This window comes from Cyanistes caeruleus, chromosome 5 (assembly GCF_971803275.1).
Source record: "Cyanistes caeruleus chromosome 5, bCyaCae1.hap1.1, whole genome shotgun sequence".
In the NCBI taxonomy this organism is placed as follows: domain Eukaryota; kingdom Metazoa; phylum Chordata; class Aves; order Passeriformes; family Paridae; genus Cyanistes; species Cyanistes caeruleus.
In genome coordinates, this window is record NC_141705.1 from 39,481,502 (window position 1) to 39,505,151 (window position 23,650).

Genomic DNA, 23,650 nt, shown 5'->3' on the forward strand with positions numbered 1-23,650 from the left:
AGGAATATGATTTTATACATATTTCTAGATATGTTATATGTATTTCTGTAAATATTTTCTAAATGCACAATATTTCTATACATACTCCATATACCAACCACATATATTTTCCATATACAATTTCTATTTGTAGATGTTCACATAATATTATATATGGAAATTAAATGTAATTGTATATATACATATGATTCTCCTGTATATGTTACATACACAAATATTTCGGCTGTAATTTGTAGTCAATTAATCATTGATATTTTACCTTAATCTGGCACTCTTGTCCATGTTCTGGGATCTTTCCTGGCTCACCATTTCCAATGAGTTACAATAAAACTGGTATTTAGCTAGAATGTTGTAGCATTTTCTTAGCCAAATAGACATTTTTTTGGTGATGTTTCTGTAGATATTGAGTATATAATGGTTGTTATAGACAGATTAAAATTTGTCATGTGCATTTGCACAGCTGTGATTTATTTGCTTCTCTCTGTTATTTGTAACTCCTTGGTCAAGAGGTGGGAAATATGTTTCATTCAAAAACTGCTAAGTAATTTCTTAGTTTAATTCTGGACAGGAGAGTGCTGAATTGACACAGGTGTTTTAAAAATGCCTGTATTTCTTATGCAGTAACATTCTTTTTTTGTTACTCTACAAATTTAGTGATCCCTTGGAGGTATTTGAGAACAATGAGGTTTCCAGGCTAGAAAACAGCGTTAACTCGGAAGTGACAGATCAGTTATTTATTTATGGACTAATTGGAGGCAGAAGCCAGGGCCCTGCTGTGGAAGGGCAGCGTGAAGACAAGCAGGCACTAATGGCCTTTGCCACCTGCCCTGCAGGGTGCATTCTGTAGCTGGCAATCAGCTCTCCACGTGGACTTGTCCAAATTAAGTCACCCTACTCAGTTTCATCTGGTGGTTTCAGAAAACCTGCTGTGAGCTTCTCTTCTTGAATGACAGAAATAAAAACTGGGCTCAGAGCACAAGCAGAAAGCCAACTGTATCCCTTGGCTTTCTAGCTGCTTCTTCCATTGACCTTTTGGGGAAACCTTTAGCTAACTAATATTTTTAGAAGTCTTAACTCCTATGAAAGGAGAAGAGGATAGTAGTTTTTGTTATAGAAACAATTAAAGTTGTTCCACACAAAACTTGTTTGCTGAAAGGCTGACCCACATAAATAAACAGTGAAAACAGCAATGATTTTTAATAATTTCTCTTACATCTAAAAGCCAGGTTGGACCCACAGGGATAGTATCCATCCATCTTCTATTTCTTATTAGTCTTATTTCTGTTTTACTCATTATCATATTCCATTAAAAGTGGTGTATTTTAGTTGTCATTTAGTAATGTGCCAGCATCAGGCATGAGGGCCTTCATTTTTATGATTATTTTTCCTTTATCGCCAAGGGAATGTAAAATGCAGTGCCTTTTTTAATACAGAATTTTTTTATTTATTGTTTTCCTTTGGCAGATGTGATTTATGTATCTGTAGTCTGCATGGCATGTGAGGTGACAATTCAAGGGAATGAGTCTTGCGCTTGGAATAAGGTCTGTACTGTTTCAGCTGTAATAATTTATAAAAATAAAATTCATTCTGTTGCCTTGGCCCTATCCTTTGAGTTGAGAAATTGAGAAATCCTATATCCTATCTTTTCTGTTTGAAAGGACTGTTACATATGAAGAGTGGAGTTATAAAAAAATAAAAACTCTCTCATGAGATTTTTAGCATATTTGTTTTCCTCCTTCTTCTCAGGATGATGAAAAGATTAGCATTTGCTGATATTTTCTGGTATATAAATAATCAATATTCTGAAATGAAAAACAAAAAAATGTTAACTGAATTTTTTTTTTTTTTTACAGTGAAAAGAAGTTTTTTTCTTTAACTTGGAATCTCACTATGGCAAACTAACAGATGTGAAATACATGAGAACAAATTCAGCCATATATATGTTTACATTGTAAATTCACTTTGAGTAAGGCATATATCCACCTTCCAAAGGTCAAAGGGGGCAGAATGGTGCTATCCACGTTATGGCAGAAGTTCATTCAATCTGTATGAAATACAGATATATATTCCTTGCTGCTTGAGATGTCCCTAGGTATTGCACACCAGACCTGGGTACTGCAGTTGTCTCAGTGCAGCATTTTTTGCATTGCCTCTTGCCCCTTTGGGTTTTCCTGGTTTAGGCTCCTCTTTGGATGATACAGCCCAAGTGACCAGGATGATACAAGCAAGCTGAAATGTGGTCTGGTGCTCCAGGTTTCACCTCTAATATGTTCTGATTTTATAATGTAACACAGTATTTCAAGGAAGGTGCCTCCAGAGAAAAGTTATGAACTTTGTATGGAAAGTGCCCACATGGTTTGGAATTGTAAAAAAAATAAAAATAAAAAAATCTGCAAACATAGGTGGTCTTGAACAATCATTAACTTTAATAGTGTCCTGGTAGTTGTTTACTGATCATATCTATATTTGTGACTATACAAGACAACTGAAAGAATTATGAAATCACATCTGTTTTGCAGCATGTCCTGGTAGGTATTTTCATCTCTTTAAGCACTTGTCATGTCATAGACAACTTAAATGTATAATCTAACTTCATGTCAACTAAATTGTTGTAAGTTATACTCGGGCATATAGTTATTTCTTTTATAGGAATTTGGAAGTTTTATAATAAAAAGAATAAGGAAAAACTTAATTTTCACATCACATGTAGAAACTAATGTACTTTATAAAAGCCTGAAAATTCTTTCTACCCCAAAATTTTCCATTTTTCTATATAACCTTCTTTTTTTGGGGGGGGGTTTCCTCCCATTGGCTATGTCAATTCAAGTAACATCAGGTTTAAAGAAGATATAAAGTACTATTTACCAAACTATGTTATGTATTTAAGCAGCTTTTGGTACTCAGATTGCTTCTGCCAGATTCAGAGATTTCAATTGTGATTTAAGGTATATTTTCTGCAGTTTTAACCTTGAGCAATAGTAAAAATAATTTCAATGTAAACAGAAATTTTCCCCAGATGGATTATGCAGAATTGCCAAAGGGATGCAACTGCAAAATGCAATATTCCTGCAGGTAATTTTTGCTAGCTATATAGAGCATAAAATATTTGCTACATGGTTTACTTTTAACAACAGAATCAAAGCATGTAGGGCTGGATAGGCCTTTTAACTCACAGAACTCTTTTTCTGCTGCAAATGTATTAAAAATGTAATATAAACTAGTTGGGTATATTTTTGAGACCAGAGATTTTGATTTGTAGCACACTTTCCTTTGGTGACAGGTAAGCAGCTCGGTGGCATTTCAAAGATGAAATTCTCTAATGAAACACCCTGGAGAGTGATGAGTAGACTTGTGCATCAACCCCTCCTTCCTCCAAGCACATGAGAAATTGCACCCTGCTTTGGAGAGTTAAGCAGGCTGCGATGCATGGGAAACAGCATGAAGTGGACTGGATCTTATCACTTTATACATGCAGCATTTCAGTTTGGAAGATAAGATAAAAATACTGTAGAAAACCTTTATTTTCTCTGGTAACTGAAAAATAAGTTTTTGAACTTGAAGCTGAGCTTTTCTAACATATGTTGGTGACAAAATACTGGTGTCTGTGTAGTGGTGTAGTGAAGTAAAATGCAATGGATTTTTTTATCCCCAAAATATCTTGCTAGCAGAGGTTAAAGTGGGCAGCAGGTTCAACAGTTTATGGAACAAACTTTCTTGGCAGTGCTTTAGAGGCCTGTGCCACAAGAGTGTAATGAAACAGAATATTAAGTGACAAAATTTAAATGACATATCACTGCTTTATTATGTTTATGTAAATGTCTACTTTCACCAGAAGCTGATGTTCACCCCACATTTCCATTAACCATTATTAGCTAGCCTGTATCTAGAATAGATGGGGGTCTTTTTTGCAGATGCTTTTTACCCTACTTTATGAAGAAAAGTGTACCTAACATCAAAGAGTTCTGTGGAATGAAGTTTTCTGTCAAGTTCTACTTTGTAATCAATGTTTGTCATGTCAATTATTGGTATCAATAACTATTATAATAACCTAAGAGAGCCTGCTACTGGTGCTACAGTGATGCATAGCAGAGTTCCATGAGAAGGAACAGCTGTAACTTTGTCATTTCTTGTGACAAAGAAGAATAAACTATAGGAATTGAGTAGCGAAAATCTTTTATATTGCTATTTTAAAGTTGAACAATGGAAAGAACTACACCTTTTTAATTGTAAATTATTGTACTTATTGAAATCTTCAAAGCTTGCTGTCCTGGAGATTTATTATGATTCTTAAGGGGAAGATAAAAAATAATTTGCAGAGCAGAAAAAAAGTTAAGGCTGCTTACACACACACATAGTTGTATTAAGACTCAAATTGCATTCTGTGCTTTCAAGGTTATTTGGACTGCAGGTTATTATGTTCAGTTTAGCTGTTACTGGTAGAACAATTATATTTAGGTTTGATGTTCATACTTGCTTTTAAAAGATTAAATTAAAGCTGCAGTTGAAGGGATGAAAGTCACCTGGCTTTTTTTTCTACCCCACATTTAATTAATCAAAATTGAACTTTGAGGTTAAAACTTATTAATAAAATGTAAAATTTAAAATTATGCTGCCCTGGAAACACAAATGTGCTGTGCCAAGAAGTCCATTAGTCAAGTTTCTTATTTTCTCCTGAAATCCTTGGTGTTCAAAGGACATTCAGAGAGAAGCAAACCTGGACAGAGGATTTGACTTACGATACAGTAAGAGCTGTAGTTTCCAGCTATGATCCTGCAGCCTCCTTCTGCTTTCACATAATTAGATTACATTTCCTTCAGTGTTTTTTGGGGATATTAAGGATGAGAAGAAGACAGAAACAAAGACACAAACATGAGTCTTTAGAAAACAATAGAGTACCTCATTTTTTTATTTTGATCTATGCCATTCTTCTTTCAAGACAGTCACACATCAAGCACTCCCAGATCCAGTACATCAGAACACATAGCAGCATTAGTGTACAAAAAATCTTAGTACAGAGTCAGTGCTGAGAAAAAGAGATACAATTTCCTCAGGATAAGAATTTAAAATTTGAACTGCATTTTTTTCTCAGAGTGGTGGATTTTCAAACTGTTTCTTATTCCTCTAGAGCTTCTGAACAATTTTTCCAGACAGAGGATATAATACAGGAAGGTGATATTTCCAGTATCCAGGAGACTGGAGCACCCTTGATAATCCAGTTTAAAATATTGCTCTACATCCTCACAGCTTTTAAATGCCCCCTTCACATTATGTGATACTTCATCTACAGTCATTGCAAAACTATTTTTGTTTTATATACTATACGTTTTTTCTTTCATAAGTTGAATTAAATTGAATTTAATGTACTTTCAACCATGTTGTTGTATTAAATCTTTTTGGAATGATTAAAAATACCAGTTGTTGGTTTTCTACCTAATCAACTAATAATGTTGATTATAATCACCTTTAAATGCAGTCTCTTGTATGTTCTTACCTAAAGAACTTGGACCATACTAGCTCAGTCTTTTTCTCTGGTACAAAATGCTGTTTTTTCTTTTCATAATACCATTTATCATTCTTTTTGCCTGACTGGAGTGTGAGCCATCTGAAATCATACTTCTTATTGTATGGCTGTGAATACTTCTTAAAACCTTTTTCCCAAGGACCCTGTCAGAAGGAATTTCAAGGTCCCAAGGGATTATACCCGCTTGTTCCCTTTCGTGCCTCTTGCCTTAGTGTTCTGCAAAAAGAATACCTGTATTTATAGAATGCCTGCTCAATGACACTGTTTTATGTCTATTGCCTGATACTTTCATATTTTGCTGTGTGATTCTTGTTCACTGTCTTAGTAATTAATTAGTAATTTTTCTAAATTTGAAAGTCTTTCAGTTCCTGTTAGACCATTTTGCAAACACTTAGAGAAAATGCACTGAACATTTGTCTGTAATTAGGGATGTGACATCACACTGATTCTGCTTAACTCATTTACAGATTCACTACTGTTAAATTTTAAGTTTTGAATCATACTTTTCTACCACAAAACTTTTTAAATTTATAAAAGGTATTTTTAACATTTATTTTCTTGTCTAACATGCTGTGATCTGTTCTCTTTCAGTCTTTTATGTGTATTACTTCAGGAGGTAATTTTATTATATCAAATCTATTTATGGATGCAGCTGTATAATGCTTAGCTGCCTATGGAGGTTAAGCCACAATATATGGAAATTTGATTTATTGGTGCTGTATGGCTTGTTTTACTCTGATAAGGGAAACTTTTGCTATATCTGCAGAGTTAATAGTGCAGGCTTCCTTTATCATCCCAGCAACAGTCTTAGTCCTGGAGAGGAAGTGTTGGCTTTTCTTGCAGATTTGCAGCTCTGTGTTCTGACCCAGGTTATTTTGGTCCTATGTACACAACTCAGAAAAAAAGTGTTTTGTGTAAAAGATTTAAGCAGGGATCAATATATCTTTAGTGGTTGTTTGACACTTGTTGTCTTTAAAAGATTTTCTTTAAAGCTGTTAAGCAATAACTTTTCATATTAGGGTTTGGTTTGATGTTTTTATGTCCCTACTAACTCACTTCAAAAAACCTTCGAGAAACTTCTGTGGTTTTTTGTGGTGTTTTGTTTTGTTTATTTTTCAGGGGTTGCAATCTGTGCTCTCAAAGCTAATAAAACTGAAACAGCTGGTACAGGGATTTTACCCAAGTCATGACAGCTGAAAACTGATGAGGACCTTCTGTTTACATGTTTACCAAACCATGCCACTTAAATGCAGGAGGACCAAAAGGATTCTGACTGCACTGGGGCTCTTACACAACTGAAAGTCTAATTCAGAACTCATTAAGTCATGAGAATTATATGCTGATTTTGGTAACCTCAAAGTAAGCTTCATTAGCAAAAAACCTGCTCTGCAGCATTTAAGAGAATTAAAGTTAAAACTTTAAGTAACACAATTGAAGCAGAGTGCAAGACAATTGAAAAAGTGTTCAAAAGAAACAAGAAAAGAGAGGATGACATTTCAAAATTATGTTTAAATAGCCAGCTTGGATGAGAGACAGCAGTACAGCTTTGTGTGCCAGGAGCTGTGGAGGAAGGGGTGTTTGCACCAGCAGGGACCAGATTGAGTGCACATACTGGTTTAGAGACACAGAAACCAAGGACTCCCTCAAAGACCATTCTTTGCAGGAACGAGCCTTCGTTTGCAGCACACTGGCTCTTGAGCTGTCAGACTTTTCATTTAAGACACAGTCATTAGGAGCAGTGTTAATTTTTTAAAATTTTGTCAGGTTTTAAGCTGTATCATTATTTCAGAATCAGTGCATGAAGGATGCATTATTTCTTAAAAAGTAAAACAAAACAACCCATCTGCCCACTAGGTAAGACAAATCAGCAATTAGTGTGGTTTTATTCACTGAGATAATTTGTAAACATGGTCCCTATTTATTTCTCCTGAGGTTTCAAAGTGAATTTTATTCCAATGTGTTTATAGCTGACACATTTTCCAAGCCACAGGATCATGTCTTATCCTTTTTGCAGTTTAAAGTGTTTCTTTTTTGTTGTTTGTTTGGGTTTTTTTTTTTTGGTTTTTTTTGGTCCACAGTTCTTCCATCAGCTCCATTTATATAATACTGAGTAATCTGCACTCATTTTGAGGGAGCTGCCTTGCACCAAGATTATGGGCTGTGAGCAGAGGTGCAAAAATTGAAGCTTGAAGCTGAAATAATTCAGGCAATTGCAGCTGCATGCAGATGAGCAGGCACAGCCTTTGAAAATGTAAGAAATAAAGAGGTTGTATGGAGACAAGTAAGTAATCAAAAGCCTGCTGGTTCCATTCTGATATGACAAGCACTAAAAGTTCATCACTGGTGCAGAGCTGATTTTTATTGCTTCAAGGCATCACAAAGTTTCACAACTGGGACAACTTGACTTGTGCCTTGTTATTTTAGATGTCAGTGGGTTTAGTTGTTTCTCTGTTCGTTATGACAGTGTAGAGAGAGAAGTTCATACCATCCTGTAGTCTCTAGTCATACTTCAACTTTCTCCTAACAGCAGAAGTTTTCTCTTTTGTCAGCAGTTTTAAGAACTGGAGAAGTCTGTGCTCTTGCACTGAAACATTCTGTTTTATTTTTTAAAAGAGGTGTTAAATAGAAAGGGTCACAGTTGTTCGGGTTTTTTGTTTCATTTTTTATTTTGCCTTTACATTTGCACAGTAAGATCTGCAAAGAATAGATCAATAGAACACCTTTCAAAGTACAATGGTAATTTCAGTAATTAAAACATGATGCTGGGTTGTAAAGCATATTTTGATTACCACTGTCTAAACTTGATTGGTGGCAAAGTCACCTTTTCCCCCTTGTTTCCCAATTCTTCCTTTATACTCGAGAGCTCCCAAGATGACCTCGTTGTGTGTAATCAGTGTAAGTACCCAGATGTTACATAATCGAGGGTACAGTACTGTATATGTCAGGTATATCTATACATCCTGAATCCTTAGAAGTTCTAAGAGACATCCAGGCATGTTTGTTATGCATGTGGAGACAGTAGTACAGCCTTTTTTGATAATAAAAAAATACTTGTTCCATGTCTTGATAAGGCAATTACTAACAGTGAGAAATACTTCAAAGTGGTGTTTTACTGTTGGCATCTACAGTATTAAAAGGGTCTGGAAAGATGATAAAGTATATTGGTTCTGAACAAACATTCTTCTGATGCAGTACAGAAGGGAAATCCAGCTAATTTTGAGTAAAAAGTTAAACAGAAGATATGTTTTAGGACAACTTGAGAAAAAAATACTACAGGTCATTAACAATAATAACTGTTAGCAACAGAAATGTCCAGAACAACTGGATTTGGTGTGTTTAAGAGTTTTAAGACTGTTTTAAATGCCTCTTTGTTCATTATCAGATTCTGCCAAACTGCATCCCATTGAAGGACCACTTACCAAAAAAGGCAGACCCTCAGTCCTGCAGTTGTACATCTATCTCATGGCTTGCCATCAAAGTCTGAGAATATGCAAAAGCTCATTTTCCATTTCTTGGAGCTGTTCTAGAGGTGATCAAATCACTTGTGGTTTTCCTGTTTCAAAACTTTGTGCTAGATTGCACCGTTTGTATGTAGCATTTTCTCTGTGGAAGCAATAGATGAGATCTAGTTAGCACTAGATTAAAAACTGATGACTAAAAAAAAAGAATATTAGGTGCATGTTACATACCAATTTGAATTAAATTTAAGTGAAAAAAATATAATCAATAATTGAAAAGTTTCTAAATTTGTTTAAAAATAAAGAACCTAGAAATTAATGGTAGAAAAGTGCACAAAATAAAAAGGCTTAAAAATTATTTTCTCTGATTATTTATCACCATGTTCTAACATAAACTTTTAGACTAATACAGGAGAACCTGTAAAACATTCTTAACAGAAAAAACAGGACAGATTTCTTGAGATTTCTTTCAAAGTACTTACTCCTGGGGAAATAAATTTACAGATTTTAATGAAGTATAGTTACATTTTCCAGATGTTTTATTGAAATACATTTTGATGTAAAATAAATCAGTAGGCTGGGTAATGAAATCAAGGTCTATAAAGCAAAAAAGAGAAAATCAGTCTCTCCAACAGCATAGTTTCTAATGGCCTTTTCTTTTTAAATTATAAATCCACCAAATTTAAATATTTATGGCCTTCATATTTAAAAATAATTCCCTAGCCTTGCCTGTCATCTTGCTGAACTCTGTGATAAAGACAAATACTCTATGGCTTTATGACCTTCCTGATTATTTGTCCTGAGTAGGTGATAAAAGAACAACTTAGAACATGGATGAAAGCCAGCTATAGTTACAACAGGAATATGGGGATCCAAAGCCTGGTGGCTGCACTTTGCAGCGGTTTAAAAAGGAACAGTTAAGCTTTAGAAGCCTCCTTTTAGGTAAGAAAAAAAATCCAACCACCCCTTCTCTCTGCTTTTCTTAGCTACAGCTATCACAATTCATTAGTGTTCTAAAACCTAGGTCAAATTATGCTTACCTATTATTGCTGTCTCTGAGGCCATCAACAAAGCCGGTCCAGGGACCTGAATTATGTAATTTCCTTGTGTTTCTTTTATATCTAAGGTTTCTACTCTGTTCTGGTATTTGACATCTACTTTCATGCTCTTTTCATCTTTATTTTCTGGGCATTTAGCCCTTTACCTTGTTAGAAAGGGCCAAACATTGAGTGGGTGTGGTCATTCCCAGTACATCCAGGTCATCTTGAAAAATAGATTGGGGATTCTGGGATAGAACTCAGGATTTTCTCTCTTTCCAATTCAAGGTTGAAAAGTCCTTATGGTGTTATTTAAAGCTGTGCTGTAATGCCTGGTCCACTCCCTTCTTCACTGAAAATGCTTGATTCAATCCTAATTACTGTTCTTTCTGCTCCTTGAACCATTCAAAGAGGAAAATGTTAGAAATGGTGGGATCCAGCTGGGTTCCTCCTCTCACTCATGCCAGTAATGCTTCTGCAGGCCAAGCAATAGGCTGAAGAGATTATATTCTTTCAGAGCATGCTATCCATTCATAACTAGATAGATTGCTTTTCTGTATTATTTAACATCTTTGAAAATGCAATGATTGCAGTGGTAGATTAAGAAGAAAACAAGGATGGGACAACTGTCTCAGTTGTTCATGGTCGGATTTTTAGGCATGCTGTTGGTAGAAATATGAATAACAGCTCGTTTTGGGGATAAAGAAACAGAATGCAGTAAATATGACATGTCAGGCTCAAGGCTGTGGAGCTGTGAAGTATTAGCAGCCTGGCATTTCTTCTTTTAACTTTAGTTCATAGTACAACTGCATTGATTACTTTTGCCTTGGTTTAATTCTATTTTTAGAGCAGGTCCTGTTGGTAAGCCTGAAGCTTTTGTGTTTGCTTTTTCATTTTTACTTAATTGGTGTCTGTCTTCAACATATGCTAGCACATTTAAAATATATGTCCTTGACTTTAAAAAGAGAAAACTCTGATGACTTACACACTGTAGAGAATTCTATGTATTCCAAGTGTTATACCATAGACAACTCCTGTCATATTTGACTTTTTCTCATTATTCAAATTCAGAAATTATGTACAAAAAACCCTGTAATCCTCTCCTATTGGAAAAGCAAAGCTTTTTAACCTTTTACAAGGAGTACAGCTTTATTTCCAAGCTTAATTCGGGTTTAAATAAGAATAGTTCTCTGTGGTTGTTTTTTGTTTTTTTTTTTTCCCTCCTGTCAAGTAATTTTCAAAAGAACCTGATAGGTACATGCTGAAACTCCAGATCTGAAACTTTGTATATTTATTTTTAAGAGAACCTTATCTTTCTTTTCTTTAAATTTTATTGGTAAAAGCTGGTTTTTGGATGATGAAACCTGAGAGATTTATGTAACAGCATTAAAAAGGCATCCAGCATGAAAATGCAAGTGCTTATTCCCTTGAAATATAAAACAATCTCTTTTTATTTCAAAATCTTGTCATTTTAGACACAGAATAATAAATGGAAAATTATTTCCTCCTTCACGTAGGAAGTTATGTCCCTCACAATAACTGCTTTTTTTATTGTAGAATTGAAAATCAGAGGGGACAAACATTTGACAGTAATCAATTATGTCTTCATCTTGGCATTAAATTATTTTGTTGATTTCAAATTTTCTCACGCATGGAAAAATAAACATGAACAGCCTGAGATCAAAAAAACCAGCATGATTTTTATCAAGTCCATAGAAACTTAGAAACATAGAGAGAAAGGAGGAAAGACAATAATCCTAGAAAAAGATATTTTGACCACAGTAAATGGTGAAAAGTACACTTATCTGAAATTAATTTAAATGTCTTGTGGATCTGATCAGTTACTTTTCCAGTATAGATGTTTTCGGAAGAGTATGGGTGTGTCCAATACATGGATTTTCTAATCTTTCCAGAGTTTATAGCATGTTATACTCACTTATTTTGTCTGGCACTGTGATTAAAAAAGGTTTATTTGCTTTAGAGGGTGCATGGTATTTTGCAATGACTAGTTCTCTTCCAGGTGAATGTGCTGAATGCAAAAACAAGCATTCACATCTGTGATTGTTTAACAGCGTTAAACAGGAGATTTTTATTGTTTAAGGAGTCATAGCTTTCTCTTTAAATTGGCAGGAAGGACAAATTTGATTAAAGTGACCATCTGTGGCTTCCTGTACTTCTATCAGAACAGAAGGTCTCCTGAAAAGTGGGTATGTCTCCTGTCTGGTTTGTGCTTTCTTCAACCATAATTTATCGCCCAGATGAGAGGACAGTGTAAAAACAAGAAATGTTCAGAAACTGGCAACACCACAGCAGCCCTGCACACTCATTTCTTTCTCATGTTTACTGAGTAAGGATGAGCTTTGAGACTGAACCATGTGCAGTATATACATAGAGTCTTCTATAGCCTAAGCCATGTCTGCTCTGCATTTGTGCATGTTCTAAATGAAGGAAAAGCACTTGCAGCTTTTATCTTAAAGCTGTGCTGTGACCAAAGTTTATCTCTTGCATTGACAGCAGATAGGTTTTATTTGGTTGGAACACTGGATTTAGACCTATGCTATATGTGTCTGATTGCAAAGTAGCTTTATTTTTAAGCTGGGCTCTAAGGAATATCTTCTTGTTTGATTTATGCTACAAATGCAGTAGTTGAGACTTGACTCAGACTTCTGAAAGAGAAAATATGTGAATAATAATGTGCAACTGTTCTTAGATAAGATATCCAGCACTTACAACTTAATTTTAAGTTTCTTTATGTAGAAATTCTTCATCTGTTTCTCATACCAAATATACTAGAATTTAATAATCCAACAGCACATTCATTGAATCAAAGAGTCATAGTATTTTAACATGAAAGACTTTGGACTAGAATCAAAGAACATTAGTCACTTTGAAAACTTCATGTCCGCTGCTTATGACCAGGTAATTTAAATTTACATAAATATAAATTATGTATGTGCTTATATATATATATAGATAAAAAGAAGCATAATTAATATGCTTTTTATATTAAGAACCATAATTTATGTTCTGTCATTGGCAAGAAACAGATTCTCTAATAGCTTACTTACCAGTAGTTCTTTGAGTAAATACATCAACATTTTAAATTACTTATAAAACAAGAAATCTCAATCTCAAATGCATTCTAGTACACTTGTCCTCGTATACGTCTCCAAACCAGATTAAAATTTTCTGAGTCAATTAATAGCACAATATTGTGGCAAGAAAGCATCTTTGAGCTGATGTGGGTGGGAAAGCTGGTTTCACCTTCTGGTGCTGAAACTCGCCCACCCTGGAGTGAGTTAGCAGTGACCTTTGTGGCTGGGGCAGTAAGTGCATCTGCCTTCCCTCAGCACTCAGCATTCCCTCTCGAGCTCTGAGACACTGCAGCAGTTTTTGCCAGTGTTCAGGATGCTGACACAGTGCCAGGGGAAGCTTTAGTACAAGAAAAGATGTGCTGGAGCTGTATCGGGGCAGGTGATAGCTATTGGTGGATTTCTACGGGAGTCAATGTTGCCAGGTTAAGCATGTGGTTATGCAGTTCCTTAGTAGAGTTTTCTTGACATGATCATTTGGCTCACAAACTCTAAGCCTGGAACTAGCTAAGGAGTGCAGATAGAGAGCTCAGGAGCTGCCTGGGGCATCCCTGAGAGGCTTGGGAATGGCACTGGGAGGGCTGGTGGCACTGCTGCCCTGGGAAAGGACTCGCATTCTGGGCAGCACAATCAGAGAACGTGCTGCCATCGCACAAATCACCGCTGTTAAAAGTCTGCCTAATTGAAAATATTTCCCACCAACACTCCTTTCTTAGGTTTGCCTGTATAAAACTGGCCAGAGAGAACCCTCTGCAGGCTCATAACTCTGTGCTTATCAGCTTCACATGGGGCTGATGCTACAGGCACTCTTCCAATGGAGGAAGTCAGCTGCAGAATACACCATTTGTTGCAAAGCAACACTTTACTAGAGTTATTCTTCTAAATAAAGTTTATACTTTTCAGCCACCCAGGTAAACAACTGACAGTAGAAAAAAAATCATAATTCAAAAGTTGCTAATGCTTTCCAAGCTGTTCTGACATTACCTGTCAAATCTAAAAGCAAGAAGAGCTTTATAAGATAAATACTTGCTAACAGATATGAAGTGTAGAGGGATCTTCTATTTCTATATTTAACAATGTTTTAAGTCATTTTAGAGACCACTTGTACAGTTACAGACTTATGGGTAAATCCTATAGAAAACCAATTCATAAACCAGAGCAGTGTTTTGGAATCCAACTCCTAGGGTCAGATCATGTGAGATAATAAATCAGGTCATGCAGTGCATGAATAACAGGAAAAACTCCATGGATTCTTGCCTTATATGTCCAACATTACTGTGTTTTCTTTATAATTTTTGTTTTCCCATCCTTTCTTCTTAATTTGTTTCTTCATTTTTTAAAGTCCTATGGTTTCTATTGCTTGAAAGCTTTAGGTGTTAAATTATTAAAATAATAAGTGACTGTAGTAGGAAATTTACACTAATTTTCTCAGGGAAATTGAAATTGCTTTTGAAATTGAAGTTGTGCTTTTTGTAGGCAAGATTTTTTCATCTGATACACATTCACACATATGCATATTTGTGTATTTGTAAACTAGTCACATTATTTTTGTCTGCATAATCCCCCCCCATACAATCAACTTTATTTTCTGGATATTAATAAAAATTGAGTTACCACTTCATTCTCATTATAAAATGCTATCCTGCAGCATGAGCAGTATACAAATGATGGTTTGATTCATATTCCCATTACTTAACCTCTTGGAGAGAAAAACATAAAACTCCCAAATGTTAAAAGGATTTTGTAACTTGCAGCTAAATGGCCACTGTAATTGCTTTTTTTTTTCTTTTTCCTATTAAAAATGTAAGAAGCTTGTAGGTCACTGTGTAACTGAAGGTCAGTGTGACTGACTGATGGCTACAAGCTACTCTGCTATACACTGCCACTGTGAAAAGACAAGTACCAATCTAGGTTTGGACTTTTTAAGGTGATTTTGTGCCTCAAGCTGGAACTAGAGCAAAGAGCAAAGAATAGGGAGATAAGCTTGTGTTGAAGAGGAAGAGATCCTGCTTTTTAATAAACATTTTCTAAAATAATTCCTTGAGCTGTTTCTGAAACTGAATACCCATTTCATGTGTTAGGGAGCTGCAGGCATGGACTGCTTTGCAAGCTGGGAGTCGAAGGTGACTGTAAGGCAGATTGTCTTGCTTGAAATCTATCTATTTTTGATAGTTCTTCAGAGTAGTAATGAATAAGAGCGATCTAACTTCAGGGGAGTTGTGAAGATTGTATGAGAGCGATGCCTATAAAATATTTTATTGTACAGTATTGTTTTCTGTTTTAGCCTTTTGCTTTTGATGGTGGCAATTCATGCTACTAACACAAACAAGTTCCAGCAAGGCTTGTCACTGCAGAAATCACACACACCTGAAATTAGATGGTATTTCTGTTAGGGCATGTCATTTTTTACTTAAAAAGGACACCCCATCAACCATAAATCATAGATTGGTTTGGGTTGGAAGGGACCTTAAAGATCATCTAATTCTATTATCTCTTCTGCACTGAAGGGACATCTTCCATTAGACCAGACTGCACTGAAGTTAGAAACATGACCAGCATGAAGTTTGCTGTTTCTTTGTTTGTGGGTTTTGTGTGTGGTTCTTCTTTTATTTTTAATATAACTTTTACCAGCATTTGGGAAAACTAGAGAACTTCATTTTCATCTTAAAGATTCTGCTTATTATCTGTTATTGCATTAGTGCAATTTTAATAATTTTTGCTTAAAGGAATAAGGCTAGTCTAATATAATCCTTTATGTCAATGTGCTTGACGGACAAAGTCTGGGGGTTGAAAACATTCTTTAAGTACCTATATATGCAAATGAAGTAATTAATATGAGATTAAATATTCATATGTCTTTTTGGTCCAGTTCTGCTGGATTAAAGGAAGACTAAATATCTCATTGGTAAAATGAAGCTGCTCCCTTTCAAAGCTTACTTATTTTTACCAATCCCATTTTTCCAAAGGTTTCATGGTATGATTTGTTTGGATTTTTTTAAATGATAGTTGGTATTTTCCCCTCCCTTCTCCACTCTTCTATCCTCTTCCTTCTCCTTCCCAGCCCTCACCTTGGGTGAGGGACTGGATATGCAACCACTTTTGTTTACCAAACCAGGTGATTTTTAGCTAAATTTTTTGGACATATTTAATAAGATATTGTGGACATCTTTTCTTGTGATATTTCAGATATAGATAATGATTTTTTTTAGTTTGCACCTCACTAAAATATTTTACTAATTTTGAGTGAAAGTTATAAAGAGCCAAGAAGCAGCTTCCTCAAGGTGGGCATATGCCAATTACAAATTGGAGCAGAGTGAACATTTAGGAAAAGTACTGAAAAATCTTTGCTTTGCTACCTGGGATATTCCTGGAGACTTTTAGAAACTGTCTTCTATCTATCAGCCTACTCTGTATACATCACTTATTGGTGTGTCAGCTGCTTTTTAAAAAGTGACCTTTAGTAGTTGTAGATGCTTGTTACAGTGTTGTTTGTCAGCAATCTTAGGGCTCTCCAGAGATAGTGATGATGTGTTTGCTCTGATAAAGCTATTCTTTCAAATTACAAACCCCAAAATAATAACAAAACCACCAAAACCCCGAGACAAAAAGAAAAAAAAAAGCAGACCCCATACCCAAGGAGTAAAAATACTGTTCCTTTTAAAAGCCTTTCAGAGTAACAGATCATACATATACCACTCATCTTTCAAAAGGAGTGTAAGAGGAATGATTTCTAAGAGAAATGCCTGAAGGGAAAATAGTCTTTTTGTTTCAAACTAGAAAATAGTACTTACAAAGTGCAGTGGATCTGTCTATTCCCTAGTCAATACCTGCCAGTAGAACCATATACCCTGCAAGCAAATCAGGTTCAAGAATTCTCTCCAGATAAGCACAGCAAATTCACCTGTAAATATGTATATCCTAGCAAATATTTTCTCTTAGTGGTTCTCATATGGGATCTCGGCTTTAGCATTCCTCTAGGGTGCAGGATTTTCACCAGTATTATATTGCTGTAATATAGAAATAAGTAAGAGCGCTGCACATTAAATTCATAGTTTTTCTACTACAGCACCAGAATATTTCTAGGGACCAGACTGCAAAAATAACCATCCTAGCTATACCACTAGGGAGATTTCCCATAATAACAGTATTTTGCCTTCTGGTAATGTTCTTATGCTGTGCAAACTTGTAAGTTTCTCTAAGAGGTTTCTTATTTTTCCCTTCCTTTAATTTTTATTTTAAATTTCTTTTTTTCCCCAGTCACTCTAGAGAGTTATAGAATGTCATAGAGTCATAGAATAGTTTGAGTTGGAAGGGATCTTTAAAGGTTAGCAGGTCCAAACCCTCTGCCACGAGCAGGGATATCATCAGCTGTATCCAATTGCTCAGATCCCTGTTCAGCCTTGAACATTCCCAGGGATGTCTGGGAATTCTCAGGGATATCTGCCACCTCACTGCACAACCTGTGCTAGTGTTTCATCAGTTGCTGTAAAAAACTTCCTCCTTATAGCTGATCACATTTATGCCCTTCATTTTAAAACCAGTACTCCTTGCTCTGTTGCCACAGGCCCTGCTGAATGTTGTGTCCATCTTTCTTTTATGCCACCTTATACCATCAGCCTTCTTTTCACCAGGCTGCACAACTGAAGTTCCTTCAGCCATTTTTGTGATCAATTTGGGTCCATCTTGGGTGTAGCTCTGGCCAGGCTCTTGCACTGCCTGAGGTGTATCCTTTGGGGCCTTTCAATAAACACCTACTTTATTCTTAACTCTCTCCAGACTCTGTTCTAGGTCAGCCTTCTCTAGGTTGTTGAGAAGTTCCATTGTTTGTGGAACAATGTTAACTCCATTGAGTAACCTAAGAGGTTATTTCTGAGTAGTCAAAAGATCATTTATTGCTGTCTTTGGTTAACAAACAGTAGCAGGAAGACTAGTTTTAAATACCATTATTTTTTTATTTTTTTTATTATTTGAAGGCCTAGGCAGAGAAGCAGAAGGAACAATGACTTGCCAAATTTTTCCTGAGGTATTACCAAATGTGAATACCTTGATTTCACATCACAATGTATTTCTACTTTAAAATACAGTTTTTATCTACTGCAATATTTACATCATCCTATTAAACTCCTAGGATGACCCTTTGTGGGGATGATACTAATCTAAAAGATAGGGACTAAACTCAGGCTCTGAATCTTGTTTGCCTTGCAAATAGATAGTTTTTGCCCACCTTGGTTTTGGGGTACTCCTGCTAGCTTTCCCCAGCATGAACTGCTTATTAGACTCTACTAGTTTTGTTTTCTGCTTCCTACAGTCCTTCCCTACCTCCCTGTATTCATATTTTATTATCTGAAGTCTGCTTTACACTTCTGTCAAATTCCTGAACATTATGAGCATTAAGCTCATAAAAATACTGGCACCTTCTTGCCATAGAAAGACCACTTAGAGCTGCAACACGGCAAACTTTTAGAGATTTAAAAGTGAAACTCTCTTCCTTTTACAAACAGATGTCTCTCAGGTATTCTTTAATCTGTTTTTTTATTAATTAAAAAAAATTAAAGGGTAGTAAGCATTTTAGCATAAGTGACTAATATTTAGTTTTCTCTATTCAAAAAATAATGAAAGAGTGTGACATTCATATAAAGCATTTGAAGTCATGGGATTCCCAAAGAACCTTAGTCTGCAACCAGAAATACATTGAAAGAAGTTTACTTTTGGACTGCAGTGCCCTCTGCCAGCAGAAACTGCAGCAGAGGAACTGAGCACATTTATAACCTACCAGGTAATGAACACTATCCATCCAGCAGGAGCTGCAAAGCAAGACAGGTACACAAACAGATTTTGATTGGGGCCACTGGGCACAGTAACTCCACAGTTTTGAAAGAGTAATGACTAGTGATAAAGCAAATTACATTTTGTGGCCCAAATAATTGCCCTCAAATATAATTTTAATTAGGGTTTGGATTTCAGTTTAGTGTTTCCTTGGAGATGTTACATATGGCCTTCGTGTTTAAGGTCAAAACACTTTAGTATGTAGAGAATAATTTGTCTCATAGCTTCAATAAGATGTAGACATTTTGCTAATTTTGTGTTCCTGGAAATGATGGAAAGACAGTAATTAAAGAGAAAAAGAAGCTTTTGATTCTTGAAAAAAAGCCCTTTCAAAGCACTAAGAGGAGAAAATACTTCTTGGAAGCACTTAAAAGCTAGCAGTGTATGAAAAGACCATTCATTTTTAATAAGTTTTTTTTTGTTTTTTGGATTGAATCAATTTTTTAAATTTAATTTAAAAATTAATTGTATAGGGTAATGTTAATTGTAAGCCAGCTCTACTTGGGTGCTTCTACAGAGGTTTCCTGAACAAAGAAACCCCTGGGTCTTTTTACCCTCTTGGTGTGTGCTCCCAGACATCTGCCCTGCATGTGCCTCTTGGTGCAATGATGATTTGTGGTCTCTTCTTTGGATTCCTTCTCCATGCCCACATGGACAGGCCATTAATTGTTCTTCTCTTCTCTCTTAGGCCAGCCTGGGCCTTGCCCTTATCTGAAGATAACCTGTCTTATTCTGTTTGCTCCTCAGCTCAGCCACTTGCTCTAACAGAGTTCATTTCAGGTTCCCCTACAGCTTTGAGAAGGGCCCAGTAATGCTAAGCTGTAAGCAAGTTACTGCTGCACTTAAACCTACTCAATTAATTTTTCATATTTTCTATGTAAATAATTTAATTTCCAGCATCCAGGTGTTGATAACTTTCTATTAAATGCTATTCATGAAATTGGTGAATTCTATTGAGAGCTCCTCGGTTTGGAAATCAGATCAGAGGTTTATACTTAAATACTAATTATGTAAATAAAAATAAGTTGATGTATTTTAATCAAAATTCCAGTCTTAATAATGCCAGACAGATTTGAAATATTTCAAAATGGGACCTAAACTGCATGGAAAGATATTTTATTCAAATGCTATACATAGGACTAGCCTATAATTCTTCATAAATCCAGGTGATATGATATCAGTGTGAGAGAAGTCATATCAGACTTCCACTAGCTTAAACATTTTGATTTTTAAAATATTCATATATTAATTATTAAGATAAAAAGCATATATTAAATTTCACTTGAAAAGCCCCAATACTTGCAGGATATTCTTAATATTTTTTAGTATGATTTTATTTCATCTCACACATAAGAATACTTCTGCCTTAACTGGCATCTTTAAAATTAATGAATGGGCAGAAATTTTCTCTCCATGCTTAAAGAACTTTCATGATTTGTGAGAAATGTCCCGTGATTCTTGGTACCAAAATATTATGAAAGATCTGGTCGATATATGTATCAGATAATTACAAAAATTGCTCAGATAATTACAAAAAAACTAAACAGCAATGAAAAATCTATAGAGGGTTATTTCTTCAAGCAGCCTTAGAATTTAAATCTGATCTGAGTCACTTAGGAATGACCACTGATGCTTGCTTTAAAATTGGATTTTTATATTTCTATCTGATTCTTTTATTTCCCTATTGGAGAATTACTGTCTCAATCTTCCCTTATAATTCAATTTGATATCATATCTTAGATTAATCATATGTACAGGTCATCTGGACGTAACCACAGAAATTGTATATAGATAATTTCCAGAAGATGAACCCCCAAATTTTTGTAAATTAAAAATAAATTATAAATTATTAATCATTATTTCCTATTGATTATCTATCAATAATCATATATTTATGAGATAATGGGGAATGCGGTGATTTCAATTAAGAAGAGTGAAAACTAGGTTAGAAAAGATCCCCTTCTCCTTGCTCTGTAAAGGCAATTTACAGTGACATTGGCCTAGCAGTGACTGTCTTGCAAAAATCAAGTGCAAGACGACCTCTTCTTTGTCCTTTAATGGAAAGATGTTACATTTATTGCAATAGGTTGCAATTTACAAAATCAAAAATGTATTCTGATCAGTAGATTTTAGAAGTGATAAAGACGCAGTCTGATGTTTAGTTGATTTGGTTCATCATTATTCAGATAAAGTACAGTATTTGTAGCCATTTGTAGAGGAGCTGCCAGAGTTCACAGCTACATTTTTAATGTGGAAGTTAATGAAACTGCATTTTTTTTTTCATTAAACATCAGCTGTAACATCTCTCCCTTAATTTGCTCAAACTGCTTTATTTGTTCAAAGTACCAGAGCACAGACTTCATTTTCAGCAAGAGGTCTACTAATTCCTGCTGACTAAACTGATTCCTGTTCACTAAATTAATTTCCCACCTCCTCCTTTACATGTAACTGTTCCTTTTAACTGATTTTTATATACAAAAGCCTAATGCTGATGTGTTTTTGACAAGCTAACCAAATTTCTCCAGGTGTACCTTAACGAAATAGGAATTAGACTACTTTCTCCTCCCTCTCTCACCGTTAGGGGGAGCGTCTTATGAACTTGTTGAAGGACAAGTCTGTCCTGTCAGGAAACAGAAGATATGGCCTTTTCTAGTGAAAAGAGATTTTCTATCTCAAATGTCCAAAAAAATCTCTAAAATGAAAGTGTTTTCTGAGAAATCATTGATAGAAAACATTTATTAATGTTCTATACCAGCTGGTGTAAAGATCAGCCGTAATGAAAGGAAGATAAAATATGTTATATCCTGTGTTATTTACAGAATTTTCACTGATGCATAAAGGAAATGCATAACAGAGTAAGAATTTTTTTTCCTCTTAGCATAGGAGAAAATAAACTTTCCTACTAAATAAAAATAAACTGTTCTACTGATGTCTTCTTGATTCAATGATGTGTTTACTGTCCTTCTGACACATCTGTCTTGCAAATGGGAAGAGCCAGAGTAAGTGTTCCACTTTCTTTGCTTTATTTAATGGTCTCTGCAAGTACCAAAAATATTTACTAAGCAGATTTGGTAGATGCAAACACAGAAACCATTCTAATCAAGCCAGAAAAATTACAAACATGATAAAGAAAAAGGAAAAAATACTTATTGTAGAAGTATCTATAGAGAATATTTTGGTTCTATAGGCTAAAGGAAGATTTCTCATCTCCCTGAGAAGCATGCTACATTTTTCCCCTGAAGCTGCCAGCTCTGCAGGTCACAACTGCTACCACAAAACATCAAATTCCTTTGAAATGAATTGAAGGTTGCCTGATGCAATCTCATACTGTAGTACATCAGGCCCACACTGCATCTTCATAGTACAAAATCAGGAAAATCAATCTCAGTTCCCAAAAGGTTACTTGACTAGAAACTCATGTGTTGTCTCATCTTCTGTGACGTGGCTGGAGTATTGAGAAGACAAAGGCCACAAAAATTAGGCAGATATTTGCAACATGACCGTAGACTCCCACATCATTGACCCAGTTCCTCCTGGCAAGAGTGCAACTTCAACTTCACTAAAGGCAGCAGAATTTGAAGCTGCATTTGCTACGTGTACTTAACTGAGCTAGACCATCTGCTGCATTAGAGAGCTGGGGGAGACCAAATGTACCATAAGTGAAGTGTTTACATTTATACCTTTGTGAAGATTTTAAAGATGAAATGCCGTTTACTCCTTTTAGATGCTTCCAATGGAACAGATAACTTTGCTGAGGTTTTTTTTTAAGCTGAAAAAAATACCTTTCAACAGGTGGGTTTCTTAACAGGTAAGGTTAAGTAGATTAGCTTGAGATATTTTGGCTAACAAAAACCAGTGGAAACCAGTTGAGGAAAAGTCAAAATCTGTAAATGCTGGTTCACTGAGGCTGAAATAATTTACAATTAAATCTTCAATTTGACAAAGGAATTCTGAAATACATTCAGTTCTGAGGGCAGCCTGTCTTTCTTTTGAAGTCTTTTGCTTAACCTCCTTTCCCTCTTGTTCTCCTCTTGGCTTTGAGGGCTGCACAAGAACCCCAAAGTGGATAGGTTTTCCAGATGGGTTGAGGATCTCCCTTGAGATGCCAGGTTGGCTGCTGTAAGTGTGTGGTTTTGTTCTGGGAACATGATGTCCCAGGTCTCAGCCCCTTTAGCTGCTTGCTGTTCAGACAGATCTGTGAAGTATCTGCTTTAAAACTATCCTGCTTTAAAAAGTGCCAGTTCCTTCTGTCCCTCGGCACCTTTGTCTGAGGGGCTGAGATTGCAATCCCAGGGTAACACAGCAACTCTTTTCAGTTTATATGTGAAATATTCACTGCCAGGATGAATGAAGTGGTGGCAGGGCAAAAGGGCTGCTTCGTGGGCTCTTTTCTGCTCCATTTTCTCTGTCTCCTTACATTTCTCAGAATCCCTTTTCCTTTAGTATCAGAAATTCTCTGCTGAGGGTGTGGTGAGGCGCTGGAACAGCTTGCCCAGACAGGGGTGGCAGATGCACCATCACTGAAGCTCAGGTTGGATTGGGCATTGAGCAACCTGGTCGAGTGAAAGGTGTCCCTGGTTATGGCAAGGGGAGGTAGGACTGGATGAATTTGAAAGGTCCCTCTCAAACCAAAACATTCTGGGAGTCTATATTTATTTTAGATAATTTTATACATTTCCCTATACCCATAACATCATTAAATGTTATGTGTATAGT